Source organism: Punica granatum, unplaced genomic scaffold (genome assembly GCF_007655135.1).
Source record: "Punica granatum isolate Tunisia-2019 unplaced genomic scaffold, ASM765513v2 Contig00137, whole genome shotgun sequence".
Lineage (NCBI taxonomy): Eukaryota > Viridiplantae > Streptophyta > Magnoliopsida > Myrtales > Lythraceae > Punica > Punica granatum.
In genome coordinates this window covers 125,027-140,557 of record NW_022204108.1, presented here as the reverse complement: position 1 = coordinate 140,557, position 15,531 = coordinate 125,027, and positions in this window count along the sequence as shown.

Sequence of the window (15,531 nt, the reverse complement as noted above, 5' to 3'; positions counted from 1 at the left end):
TGAAGCTTAAATTCAGGCTCATTTGGTATTCTAAAGATAACCTCCTTCTTGTAACACTCCACCGAAGCATGATGAGAAGCAAGCCAATCCATCCCGAGGATAACATCAAAATCCCAAATGTTTAAGGGTATTAAATCTACTAGCATCTCCTTATCCCCTAAGTGTAGCCTACAACTGCGATACACCTCCCCAACTACCACACTTTCCCCGGTCGGTGTAGCTATGGACATACGACTATCTAATAACTCTCGTGGCCTGTTAGAATGCATGGCATATGACAATGAGATATATGAATGAGTGGACCCTGGGTCTATAAGTACATGAGCAGGTTTATTAAAGAGATTTAACGTACCCGTCACTACAGTCGGAGTGGCATCAGCATCCCGCTTCGTTAAGGTGAATACTCTACCCTGCGTCATTGGTCTATTGGCCTGGCCTGCTGAGCTCACCATCGATCCACCCCCTCGGCCTTGAACACTCTTGTTGCTACTCATCTGCCCACGGCCTCTCATCGCCGATGGCCTATTGCCTACACTAGCGCTGCTTGACGCTGCTACTATAGGCTGCCTACAATTCCTCTGTACATGTCCCTTCATGCCACATCTGAAACATGTAACCCCCTCACTCCTTAATTGTGGGCAATTGTTTCTTAAGTGATCACGACGTCCACAATGAAAACAACTCCCGGACTGCACTTGACAAACTCCGGAATGAAATCGACCACAATTCTGACAATTTTGATGCCTCGAGAGATTAGTTCCACCATAACTTCCACCACTCTGACTCCTCATGCCCTTACCTTCATGAGACCATTGCGGAAGCTGCTGATAAGTTGATTTCCCTCTATTGAAGCCTTGAATGAACCCGCCTCTTTTTGGGGGTCGGAAGGAACCCTCTACAAGTGAGCTACTAGGTCGAGTTATACTTTGCTCCCTCTGATGAACTTCCTCTCGTAAGTCCTCCTCAGTGATAATGGCTTTATTATACAGGTCTGCAAATAATGGGATCTCCAAAACGGAAACGCGCGACCTCATATTTGAGGTTCAATCCATCCAAGAACCTACTGCATTTGGAAGTTTCATCACTTACCAATGTAGGGGCAAAACGTGACAACTTGGTAAATTTTACTTCATATTCAGCTACGCTGAGGTCCCCTTGCTTCAAATTCAAAAATTCCCGCTCCTTGGCGCGCCGAAACGAGGCTGGAAAGTACTTATTATAAAATGCTTGCGTAAACTCAGCCCAAGTGATAATGTGCGAGGAGTTCGGGTCCAGTCGTCTTTGAGTAGCCTCCCACAAGTACTGAGCATCCCCTTCTAGCATGAATGTTGCAAGTGCCACACGTTGGTTGTCTGAAACCTCCATGATTGCAAAAATTCTTTCCATTCCAGCCATCCAATTCACCGCTTCTATAGGACCAGCACTTCTCGAAAAACTAGATGGACCATATTTCCTAAACCTTTCATACGGCGTCAATTGTTGCTCCATGTGAGATGTAGATGCACTCGGCTGTGCTGCTTGCCTCTGGAAGAAGGCCGTTTTGTTGCTCAATTAGCTGCGCTTGCTGCTCCACTAGACGAGTCATGGCTGCTAACGTCTGGTGGATTGGTGGATCTTGAACCCTAGGAGCTGCAGCAGCTTCTTGAGGAGCTTGAGACACTTGCTCCTCTGTCATCGGCTCAGGTGTACTCATAGCTAAATTCTCGGCTGTACGGTATCTAGGTCGACCCCGCCTTGCACGTTTGGGTCCCATTGCAAATTTTCCTAAACAGAACACAAGTTAACCAAGCATTTAACAACACAATGATAAGGTATATCCCGTCTTGGGGCCGCAACTAATCAAAAAGAGCGGGGATCAGGCGCACTACGTCTACAGAATCCTATAACCTAGGCTCTGATACCAAAAATGTCACGACCCGAAACTTATAGCAGAGTTTCCCCTCTATTCCTTAATATCCATTATCATATACGCAACTCATATACGTATAATCTATTTCCCTAATTCTCAACACATTAAACCACCCGAACAAGCTCTATATAAACATATAATGACCCAACTAATTCAGATATATGCATAAACTCTCAAATATTTCTCAGTTGCAACCATCTTGTAACACAGACTGAACGAAAAGCTTTCATATTATATATATAGCATGCTTCTACAACACATCCAACCTTTAAACTAACTCGGCACTCTACGTTAATATATAATGAGTCTAACGGATTCTAATGTACATATATGCTCTCCATAGTGTGTTCAGCTACAACCATACCACTAAACCAACTAACAAAAGTTTCAGGTCGTAACAGGATTGTAACATTTACGAACACTTACTACCTATACTATGGGTGGGCCTACTTGCCAAAATCCTTTGCGCTGATCCCCGTTATCCAAAGCCCTCCTGTGCGGCTAGTCTAGCTCCTAGCTCATCTGGAAAATGTATGCAGGGGGTGAGCTGCAACTCAGTGAGTACTATATTCCAAGGTAAAATGAGCTAATATGTTACATCACAATTCACGACAATCAATCATACATATATATATATATATATATATACATATTTCACCGTGATATAGCATCCAATACCAAGATCATCCTTTCACACAACTCATAGGGCAACCAAATCCAAACAACAGTAATATAGCCATAGGGTTGCATTTCCTCGCAACAGAGTTATGACGGTACCGTGACCCCGCACACCTCATTCATATCATCCTCAACTCCCAATATCCATGTCTCATGAGCGGGGGCCGCCCATTAACCTCTGGCGGTAAGAGTTGACCTTCATTTATATTCCGCCGGTCCAGCGTCCGATCATGCCCCTACTTATATTCCGCCGGGTCCAGCGGCCGATCAGGCCCCCATTTGTATTCCGCCGGGTCCAGCGGCCGATCACGTCCCTATTTATATTCCGCCGGGTCCAGCGGCCGATCAAGCCCCTATTATATTCCGCCGCCGGTTCGGCGGCCGATCAGACCCCTTTTATAATCTGCCGGGTCCAGCGATCCCATGGCTATAGTGCAACCATCACAAGCATACTAAGCATACACATCAACTATGTTCCGCAATCATTCGGCCACCATCACTTCTATAACCATACACACACACATATATATATATATATATATATATATATTATTATTATTTTACGATGGAAGAAAGTACTCCCAAACACCCCTGAAATGACCACTTAATGAATCGAGCCTTCCGGAGGTATAGTCTCAGTCTCCCCAGCCCCTATCCAGTTCAAGCAAAAAGGTTAGATAATATACTAGATGAGGGTGAAAATATGCAGCAATTCACCTCCTGTGCTATTTCCTGAATGTAGCTATAATATAAGATGTTTATAATTTACAAATGCTTCTTCCCTATCTCTTTTGATTTCTACCTAACTCTTTAAATAGAGAACAATGCAAAATGCTATACACATGTATCTCTCAAATTATATCAACTTAGGATTCATCACAATATATATCAAATGGATGACCAATTTGATCAGCCAAATTCAGGAAGAGTGCAAGGAATTCTAAGTACTTCTTTGGTTCCGAAATACAAATAAATAAGAGCTTATTCAATCAATCCATCACATGATATCATTATAATGCATGATAAATTTTCAATTCAGTTCCCTTCTCTAGTCCATGGTCAGCTCACAGAGTAAAATGTATGCATATACCTATGCACACACGCTTGTCTACATCTATATATGTGTATATATACTTTCAGAAGGGCATAGCTATGTGCCTTAGAAACCCACCAATTTAACCAAGGGTTTTGCCCCCTGCCCCACAACCGAATTTTTCAACCCATATAAGTGACCAAACTCATCCCAAAACAACATAAGACTAACTCCAAACATATATCCAACTCAACTTATATCATTTAGGAGAAGCTACCAATCTCAACAACTAAAATTCTCAATCTAACCTAACTGAAATGGATGCAAGAAGAGCCACAACTATATACAACATAGTGAATATAGATGTTTAAATCATAGATAATCAACTTACTAATCAATACTCCAAACTTAGTCTTCTTCTCCAAGGATTTTTCTCAACTCAGCTACTCCTCTCTCTCTCTCTCTCTCTCTCTCTTCATTTTCGTTTTTCTTGGGCTAGGGATAGAGCAAGGAGAAGTGTGGTTTAAATAAGGAAGAAAAGCAGAAAAAGAAAGTGGTCAAAGATGGTCAAAGGCGGTGGAAATAAATTGGCTGCTGAAAAGGAGGCCACTTGGCCCATTCCACACTCATCACTATCTGATTTCTCACCTTTTTCGTTATTATTATTATTTTTTTTCTTTCGTATAGATAATGATCCAGCCACAAGTTGTGGTATATTAAATACATTTAAAGATCCAGCCAAAAAAAATAAGGGTATATTATATACATGTATGTTATGTAACCATGCATGTGCATATGGATATGTATATGAGCATATATGCATGTTTGGTGGACACTAGCCTCACAATCTCCCCCACTAATGAAAATTTCGTCCCCGAAATTATTTACCTGATATCGGGAAAAGGTATGGATAGTTGACTCTCATAGAATCCTCGGGTTCCCGAGTGGCTTCTTCTATCGAATGACTCTTCCACAACACCTTTACTAATGGAATTCTCTTGGTTCGAAGGACCTGCTCCTTTCTATCTAAAATATCCACTGGCTCTTCCTCATATGTCAAGTCTTCATTTAGCTCCACCGGTTGATAACTCAGAACATGGGATGGGTCTGGTATATACTTACGCAACATTGACACATGAAACACGTTATGAATACGGGATAGTTCAGGAGGTAGAGCCAACCGGTATGCCACCTTCCCAATGCGCTCGAGAACCTCGTATGGCCCGATATATCTGGGACTAAGCTTCCCTTTCTTGCCAAATCTCATAATACCCTTCCACGGTGATACCTTTAAGAAAACTCGATCCCCTTGCTGAAACTCGAGGTCCTTTCTTCGTTTATCGGCATAATTCTTTTGTCGCCCTTGAGCGGTCTTTAATCTCTCTCTGATAATCTTGACCTTTTCAGCTGTTAGGTCGACTATTTCCGGTCCAGTTAATTGCCTCTCTCCAACTTCGTTCCAACACAATGGTGTTCGACAAAACCGACCATAAAGCGACTCATATGGTGCCATTCCAATACTAGATTGATAACTGTTATTATACGCGAATTCCATCAAAGGAAGGTAGTCATCCCAGCTGCCTTGAAATTCTATAACACACGCTCTTAACATTTCCTCCAATGTTTGAATGGTCCTTTCGCTTTGCCCGTCTGATTCAGGATGAAAGCGGTGGTCAAATTCAACTTTGTGCCTAGAGCCGTAACAAAACTATTCCAGTACTTGGAAGTAAAATAGGAACCTCTGTCTGATACTATGGATGCCGGCACACCGTGCAACCTCACAATCTCCTTAATGAACAATTGTGCCAACTGATCTGCACCGAATGTCGTTTTAGCTGGTAGGAAGTGAGCGGATTTAGTCAGCCTATCAACTATCACCCATATAGAATCATGCCCTCTTCGTGTTCGTGGAAGTCCCGAGACAAAATCCATGGTGATCTTTTCCCATTTCCATTCAGGTACCGGAAGAGGTTGTAATAACCCGGATGGGTGTTGATGCTCTGCTTTAACCTGTTAACATACTAGACACTTGGCAACAAATTCAGCTATCTCCTTTTTCATGTTATACCACCAATAGCTTCTCTTCAAATTATAATACATCTTAGTGCTTCCGGGGTGCATTGCATAAGGTGAGCTATGAGCCTGTGCAAGAATCTCTCTCTTCAACTCAGCATCATTAGGTACACAAATTCGACTCCCAAACATAAGTGTGTCATCCTCTTTCAAAAGAAATTCAAACTTCTTGCCTTCCTTTACTCTGCCTTCCTTAATCTTGTTTTTCATCTCTACTAAAAATGGATCTACTTGTTGCGCTTCCCGAATTCGATCAACTAGCACTGGTTTCATATCATAAATAGCCATCAATGCTCCTAAACCGGTCATCTCTAGTTTAACTTCTAATGACCTCAACTCATTAATATAAGTGTGTCGTAAACACTCCACATACCTGCTAATCTTGCTGATGATTTCCGACTCAGTGCATCTGCCACCACGTTTGCCTTTCCTGGATGATAGTTGATCGTGCAATCATAATCTTTGATTAGTTCCATCCATCTCCTCTGTCTCAAGTTGAGTTCTTTTTGAGTGAACAAATGTTTCAAACTCTTGTGATCTGTATAAATCTCGCACTTTGCTCCATATAAATAATGTCTCCAAAGTTTGAGGGCGAATACCACGGCTGCCAATTCAAGATCATGCGTCGGGTAATTCTTCTCATGATTCCTTAATTGCCGAGATGCATAAGCCACCACTCTGCCATTTTGCATTAATACGCAGCCTAAGCCTTGATGGGATGCATCACTATATATCACAAACCCCTCATCAGTGGACGGAATAACAAGCACTGGGGCAGTGGTCAACCTCTTCTTCAACTCCTGGAAACTTTGCTCATACTCATCTGTCCATTCAAACTTCACACTTTTCCGCGTTAACCGAGTCAGGGGAGCAGCAATAAGGGAGAATCCTTCCACAAATCTTCGATAATAACCAGCTAATCCTAGGAAACTCCTCACCTCTGTTACACTTGTAGGACGATTCCAATTCAAGATAGCTTCAATCTTCGTCGGATCCACTGATATGCCATCACCTGAAATCACATGCCCGAGGAATCCCACTCGGTCTAACCAAAACTCACATTTGCTAAACTTGGCATAAAGTTTTCTTTCTCTCAAAATCTGCAACACTACACGAAGATGTTCTTCATGCTCATTCCGGTTCCTCGAGTATACCAATATATCATCGATGAAAACCACCACAAACTGATCAAGATATAGCTGGAAGACTCTATTCATTAAATCCATAAAAGCTGCTGGAGCATTTGTTAACCCGAAAGGCATCACAAGGAATTCATAATGTCCATACCGAGTGCGAAAAGCAGTCTTGGGCACATCAGAGTCCTTGATCTTCAGCTGGTGGTATCCCGATCTAAGATCGATCTTCGAGAAGACGGTAGCACCTCGGAGCTGATCAAACAAGTCATCTATCCTAGGTAAAGGATATTTATTGCGCACCGTTACCCGATTCAGCTGTCGGTAATCTATACACAATCTAAGTGAGCCATCCTTCTTCTTCACAAACAAAACGGGAGCACCCCAGGGAGATACACTAGGCCTGATAAATCCCTTTTCTAATAATTCTTGCAGCTGAATTTTCAATTCCATGAGTTCTGACGGGGCCATACGATACGGTGCACGGGAAATCGGCGCAGTACCGGGATCTAACTCGATAGTAAACTCAATCTCTCTATCAGGGGGAAGACCAGGTAAATCATCAGGAAAAACCTCCGGAAACTCGCAAACTGCTGAAATTTCACTAAGTTTTGGTGAGTTGACCTCGGTAGCAATCACATGTGCCAAATATCCTTCACACCCCCTTTTCAAAAGTTTCGTCGCCTCGAGAAATGATATAACATTGAATGGAGTACCCAACTGATCTCCATGAAGCTTAAATTCAGGCTCATTTGGTATTCTAAAGATAACCTCCTTCTTGTAACACTCCACCGAAGCATGATGAGAAGCAAGCCAATCCATCCCGAGGATAACATCAAAATCCCAAATGTTTAAGGGTATTAAATCTACTAGCATCTCCTTATCCCCTAAGTGTAGCCTACAACTGCGATACACCTCCCCAACTACCACACTTTCCCCGGTCGGTGTAGCTATGGACATACGACTATCTAATAACTCTCGTGGCCTGTTAGAATGCATGGCATATGACAATGAGATATATGAATGAGTGGACCCTGGGTCTATAAGTACATGAGCAGGTTTATTAAAGAGATTTAACGTACCCGTCACTACAGTCGGAGTGGCATCAGCATCCCGCTTCGTTAAGGTGAATACTCTACCCTGCGTCATTGGTCTATTGGCCTGGCCTGCTGAGCTCACCATCGATCCACCCCCTCGGCCTTGAACACTCTTGTTGCTACTCATCTGCCCACGGCCTCTCATCGCCGATGGCCTATTGCCTACACTAGCGCTGCTTGACGCTGCTACTATAGGCTGCCTACAATTCCTCTGTACATGTCCCTTCATGCCACATCTGAAACATGTAACCCCCTCACTCCTTAATTGTGGGCAATTGTTTCTTAAGTGATCACGACGTCCACAATGAAAGCAACTCCCGGACTGCACTTGACAAACTCCGGAATGAAATCGACCACAATTCTGACAATTTTGATGCCTCGAGAGATTAGTTCCACCATAACTTCCACCACTCTGACTCCTCATGCCCTTACCTTCATGAGACCATTGCGGAAGCTGCTGATAAGTTGATTTCCCTCTATTGAAGCCTTGAATGAACCCGCCTCTTTTTGGGGGTCGGAAGGAACCCTCTACAAGTGAGCTACTAGGTCGAGTTATACTTTGCTCCCTCTGATGAACTTCCTCTCGTAAGTCCTCCTCAGTGATAATGGCTTTATTATACAGGTCTGCAAATAATGGGATCTCCAAAACGGAAACGCGCGACCTCATATTGAGGTTCAATCCATCCAAGAACCTACTGCATTTGGAAGTTTCATCACTTACCAATGTAGGGGCAAAACGTGACAACTTGGTAAATTTTACTTCATATTCAGCTACGCTGAGGTCCCCTTGCTTCAAATTCAAAAATTCCCGCTCCTTGGCGCGCCGAAACGAGGCTGGAAAGTACTTATTATAAAATGCTTGCGTAAACTCAGCCCAAGTGATAATGTGCGAGGAGTTCGGGTCCAGTCGTCTTTGAGTAGCCTCCCACAAGTACTGAGCATCCCCTTCTAGCATGAATGTTGCAAGTGCCACACGTTGGTTGTCTGAAACCTCCATGATTGCAAAAATTCTTTCCATTCCAGCCATCCAATTCACCGCTTCTATAGGACCAGCACTTCTCGAAAAACTAGATGGACCATATTTCCTAAACCTTTCATACGGCGTCAATTGTTGCTCCATGTGAGATGTAGATGCACTCGGCTGTGCTGCTTGCCTCTGGAAGAAGGCCGTTTTGTTGCTCAATTAGCTGCGCTTGCTGCTCCACTAGACGAGTCATGGCTGCTAACGTCTGGTGGATTGGTGGATCTTGAACCCTAGGAGCTGCAGCAGCTTCTTGAGGAGCTTGAGACACTTGCTCCTCTGTCATCGGCTCAGGTGTACTCATAGCTAAATTCTCGGCTGTACGGTATCTAGGTCGACCCCGCCTTGCACGTTTGGGTCCCATTGCAAATTTTCCTAAACAGAACACAAGTTAACCAAGCATTTAACAACACAATGATAAGGTATATCCCGTCTTGGGGCCGCAACTAATCAAAAAGAGCGGGGATCAGGCGCACTACGTCTACAGAATCCTATAACCTAGGCTCTGATACCAAAAATGTCACGACCCGAAACTTATAGCAGAGTTTCCCCTCTATTCCTTAATATCCATTATCATATACGCAACTCATATACGTATAATCTATTTCCCTAATTCTCAACACATTAAACCACCCGAACAAGCTCTATATAAACATATAATGACCCAACTAATTCAGATATATGCATAAAACTCTCAAATATTTCTCAGTTGCAACCATCTTGTAACACAGACTGAACGAAAAGCTTTCATATATATATATATAGCATGCTTCTACAACACATCCAACCTTTAAACTAACTCGGCACTCTACGTTAATATATAATGAGTCTAACGGATTCTAATGTACATATATGCTCTCCATAGTGTGTTCAGCTACAACCATACCACTAAACCAACTAACAAAAGTTTCAGGTCGTAACAGGATTGTAACATTTACGAACACTTACTACCTATACTATGGGTGGGCCTACTTGCCAAAATCCTTTGCGCTGATCCCCGTTATCCAAAGCCCTCCTGTGCGGCTAGTCTAGCTCCTAGCTCATCTGGAAAAATGTATGCAGGGGTGAGCTGCAACTCAGTGAGTACTATATTCCAAGGTAAAATGAGCTAATATGTTACATCACAATTCACGACAATCAATCATACATATATATATATATATATATATATACATATTTCACCGTGATATAGCATCCAATACCAAGATCATCCTTTCACACAACTCATAGGGCAACCAAATCCAAACAACAGTAATATAGCCATAGGGTTGCATTTCCTCGCAACAGAGTTATGACGGTACCGTGACCCCGCACACCTCATTCATATCATCCTCAACTCCCAATATCCATGTCTCATGAGCGGGGGCCGCCCATTAACCTCTGGCGGTAAGAGTTGACCTTCATTTATATTCCGCCGGTCCAGCGTCCGATCATGCCCCTACTTATATTCCGCCGGGTCCAGCGGCCGATCAGGCCCCCATTTGTATTCCGCCGGGTCCAGCGGCCGATCACGTCCCTATTTATATTCCGCCGGGTCCAGCGGCCGATCAAGCCCCTATTTATATTCCGCCGGGTTCGGCGGCCGATCAGACCCCTTTTATAATCTGCCGGGTCCAGCGATCCCATGGCTATAGTGCAACCATCACAAGCATACTAAGCATACACATCAACTATGTTCCGCAATCATTCGGCCACCATCACTTCTATAACCATACACACACACAGATATATATATATATATATATATATATTTATTATTATTTTACGATGGAAGAAAGTACTCCCAAACACCCCTGAAATGACCACTTAATGAATCGAGCCTTCCGGAGGTATAGTCTCAGTCTCCCCAGCCCCTATCCAGTTCAAGCAAAAAGGTTAGATAATATACTAGATGAGGGTGAAAATATGCAGCAATTCACCTCCTGTGCTATTTCCTGAATGTAGCTATAATATAAGATGTTTATAATTTACAAATGCTTCTTCCCTATCTCTTTTGATTTCTACCTAACTCTTTAAATAGAGAACAATGCAAAATGCTATACACATGTATCTCTCAAATTATATCAACTTAGGATTCATCACAATATATATCAAATGGATGACCAATTTGATCAGCCAAATTCAGGAAGAGTGCAAGGAATTCTAAGTACTTCTTTGGTTCCGAAATACAAATAAATAAGAGCTTATTCAATCAATCCATCACATGATATCATTATAATGCATGATAAATTTTCAATTCAGTTCCCTTCTCTAGTCCATGGTCAGCTCACAGAGTAAAATGTATGCATATACCTATGCACACACGCTTGTCTACATCTATATATGTGTATATATACTTTCAGAAGGGCATAGCTATGTGCCTTAGAAACCCACCAATTTAACCAAGGGTTTTGCCCCCTGCCCCACAACCGAATTTTTCAACCCATATAAGTGACCAAACTCATCCCAAAACAACATAAGACTAACTCCAAACATATATCCAACTCAACTTATATCATTTAGGAGAAGCTACCAATCTCAACAACTAAAATTCTCAATCTAACCTAACTGAAATGGATGCAAGAAGAGCCACAACTATATACAACATAGTGAATATAGATGTTTAAATCATAGATAATCAACTTACTAATCAATACTCCAAACTTAGTCTTCTTCTCCAAGGATTTTTCTCAACTCAGCTAACTCCTCTCTCTCTCTCTCTTCTGGTTCATTTTCGTTTTTCTTGGGCTAGGGATAGAGCAAGGAGAAGTGTGGTTTAAATAAGGAAGAAAAGCAGAAAAAGAAAGTGGTCAAAGATGGTCAAAGGCGGTGGAAATAAATTGGCTGCTGAAAAGGAGGCCACTTGGCCCATTCCACACTCATCACTATCTGATTTCTCACCTTTTTCGTTATTATTATTATTTTTTTTTCTTTCGTATAGATAATGATCCAGCCACAAGTTGTGGTATATTAAATACATTTAAAGATCCAGCCAAAAAAAATAAGGGTATATTATATACATGTATGTTATGTAACCATGCATGTGCATATGGATATGTATATGAGCATATATGCATGTTTGGTGGACACTAGCCTCACAATCTCCCCCACTAATGAAAATTTCGTCCCCGAAATTATTTACCTGATATCGGGAAAAGGTATGGATAGTTGACTCTCATAGAATCCTCGGGTTCCCGAGTGGCTTCTTCTATCGAATGACTCTTCCACAACACCTTTACTAATGGAATTCTCTTGGTTCGAAGGACCTGCTCCTTTCTATCTAAAATATCCACTGGCTCTTCCTCATATGTCAAGTCTTCATTTAGCTCCACCGGTTGATAACTCAGAACATGGGATGGGTCTGGTATATACTTACGCAACATTGACACATGAAACACGTTATGAATACGGGATAGTTCAGGAGGTAGAGCCAACCGGTATGCCACCTTCCCAATGCGCTCGAGAACCTCGTATGGCCCGATATATCTGGGACTAAGCTTCCCTTTCTTGCCAAATCTCATAATACCCTTCCACGGTGATACCTTTAAGAAAACTCGATCCCCTTGCTGAAACTCGAGGTCCTTTCTTCGTTTATCGGCATAATTCTTTTGTCGCCCTTGAGCGGTCTTTAATCTCTCTCTGATAATCTTGACCTTTTCAGCTGTTAGGTCGACTATTTCCGGTCCAGTTAATTGCCTCTCTCCAACTTCGTTCCAACACAATGGTGTTCGACAAACCCGACCATAAAGCGACTCATATGGTGCCATTCCAATACTAGATTGATAACTGTTATTATACGCGAATTCCATCAAAGGAAGGTAGTCATCCCAGCTGCCTTGAAATTCTATAACACACGCTCTTAACATTTCCTCCAATGTTTGAATGGTCCTTTCGCTTTGCCCGTCTGATTCAGGATGAAAAGCGGTGGTCAAATTCAACTTTGTGCCTAGAGCCGTAACAAAACTATTCCAGTACTTGGAAGTAAAATAGGAACCTCTGTCTGATACTATGGATGCCGGCACACCGTGCAACCTCACAATCTCCTTAATGAACAATTGTGCCAACTGATCTGCACCGAATGTCGTTTTAGCTGGTAGGAAGTGAGCGGATTTAGTCAGCCTATCAACTATCACCCAGATAGAATCATGCCCTCTTCGTGTTCGTGGAAGTCCCGAGACAAAATCCATGGTGATCTTTTCCCATTTCCATTCAGGTACCGGAAGAGGTTGTAATAACCCGGATGGGTGTTGATGCTCTGCTTTAACCTGTTAACATACTAGACACTTGGCAACAAATTCAGCTATCTCCTTTTTCATGTTATACCACCAATAGCTTCTCTTCAAATTATAATACATCTTAGTGCTTCCGGGGTGCATTGCATAAGGTGAGCTATGAGCCTGTGCAAGAATCTCTCTCTTCAACTCAGCATCATTAGGTACACAAATTCGACTCCCAAACATAAGTGTGTCATCCTCTTTCAAAAGAAATTCAAACTTCTTGCCTTCCTTTACTCTGCCTTCCTTAATCTTGTTTTTCATCTCTACTAAAAATGGATCTACTTGTTGCGCTTCCCGAATTCGATCAACTAGCACTGGTTTCATATCATAAATAGCCATCAATGCTCCTAAACCGGTCATCTCTAGTTTAACTTCTAATGACCTCAACTCATTAATATAAGTGTGTCGTAAACACTCCACATACCTGCTAATCTTGCTGATGATTTCCGACTCAGTGCATCTGCCACCACGTTTGCCTTTCCTGGATGATAGTTGATCGTGCAATCATAATCTTTGATTAGTTCCATCCATCTCCTCTGTCTCAAGTTGAGTTCTTTTTGAGTGAACAAATGTTTCAAACTCTTGTGATCTGTATAAATCTCGCACTTTGCTCCATATAAATAATGTCTCCAAAGTTTGAGGGCGAATGCCACGGCTGCCAATTCAAGATCATGCGTCGGGTAATTCTTCTCATGATTCCTTAATTGCCGAGATGCATAAGCCACCACTCTGCCATTTTGCATTAATACGCAGCCTAAGCCTTGATGGGATGCATCACTATATATCACAAACCCCTCATCAGTGGACGGAATAACAAGCACTGGGCAGTGGTCAACCTCTTCTTCAACTCCTGGAAACTTTGCTCATACTCATCTGTCCATTCAAACTTCACACTTTTCCGCGTTAACCGAGTCAGGGGAGCAGCAATAAGGGAGAATCCTTCCACAAATCTTCGATAATAACCAGCTAATCCTAGGAAACTCCTCACCTCTGTTACACTTGTAGGACGATTCCAATTCAAGATAGCTTCAATCTTCGTCGGATCCACTGATATGCCATCACCTGAAATCACATGCCCGAGGAATCCCACTCGGTCTAACCAAAACTCACATTTGCTAAACTTGGCATAAAGTTTTCTTTCTCTCAAATCTGCAACACTACACGAAGATGTTCTTCATGCTCATTCCGGTTCCTCGAGTATACCGATGGCCTATTGCCTACACTAGCGCTGCTTGACGCTGCTACTATAGGCTGCCTACAATTCCTCTGTACATGTCCCTTCATGCCACATCTGAAACATGTAACCCCCTCACTCCTTAATTGTGGGCAATTGTTTCTTAAGTGATCACGACGTCCACAATGAAAGCAACTCCCGGACTGCACTTGACAAACTCCGGAATGAAATCGACCACAATTCTGACAATTTTGATGCCTCGAGAGATTAGTTCCACCATAACTTCCACCACTCTGACTCCTCATGCCCTTACCTTCATGAGACCATTGCGGAAGCTGCTGATAAGTTGATTTCCCTCTATTGAAGCCTTGAATGAACCCGCCTCTTTTTGGGGGTCGGAAGGAACCCTCTACAAGTGAGCTACTAGGTCGAGTTATACTTTGCTCCCTCTGATGAACTTCCTCTCGTAAGTCCTCCTCAGTGATAATGGCTTTATTATACAGGTCTGCAAATAATGGGATCTCCAAAACGGAAACGCGCGACCTCATATTGAGGTTCAATCCATCCAAGAACCTACTGCATTTGGAAGTTTCATCACTTACCAATGTAGGGGCAAAACGTGACAACTTGGTAAATTTTACTTCATATTCAGCTACGCTGAGGTCCCCTTGCTTCAAATTCAAAAATTCCCGCTCCTTGGCGCGCCGAAACGAGGCTGGAAAGTACTTATTATAAAATGCTTGCGTAAACTCAGCCCAAGTGATAATGTGCGAGGAGTTCGGGTCCAGTCGTCTTTGAGTAGCCTCCCACAAGTACTGAGCATCCCCTTCTAGCATGAATGTTGCAAGTGCCACACGTTGGTTGTCTGAAACCTCCATGATTGCAAAAATTCTTTCCATTCCAGCCATCCAATTCACCGCTTCTATAGGACCAGCACTTCTCGAAAAACTAGATGGACCATATTTCCTAAACCTTTCATACGGCGTCAATTGTTGCTCCATGTGAGATGTAGATGCACTCGGCTGTGCTGCTTGCCTCTGGAAGAAGGCCGTTTTGTTGCTCAATTAGCTGCGCTTGCTGCTCCACTAGACGAGTCATGGCTGCTAACGTCTGGTGGATTGGTGGATCTTGAACCCTAGGAGCTGCAGCAGCTTCTT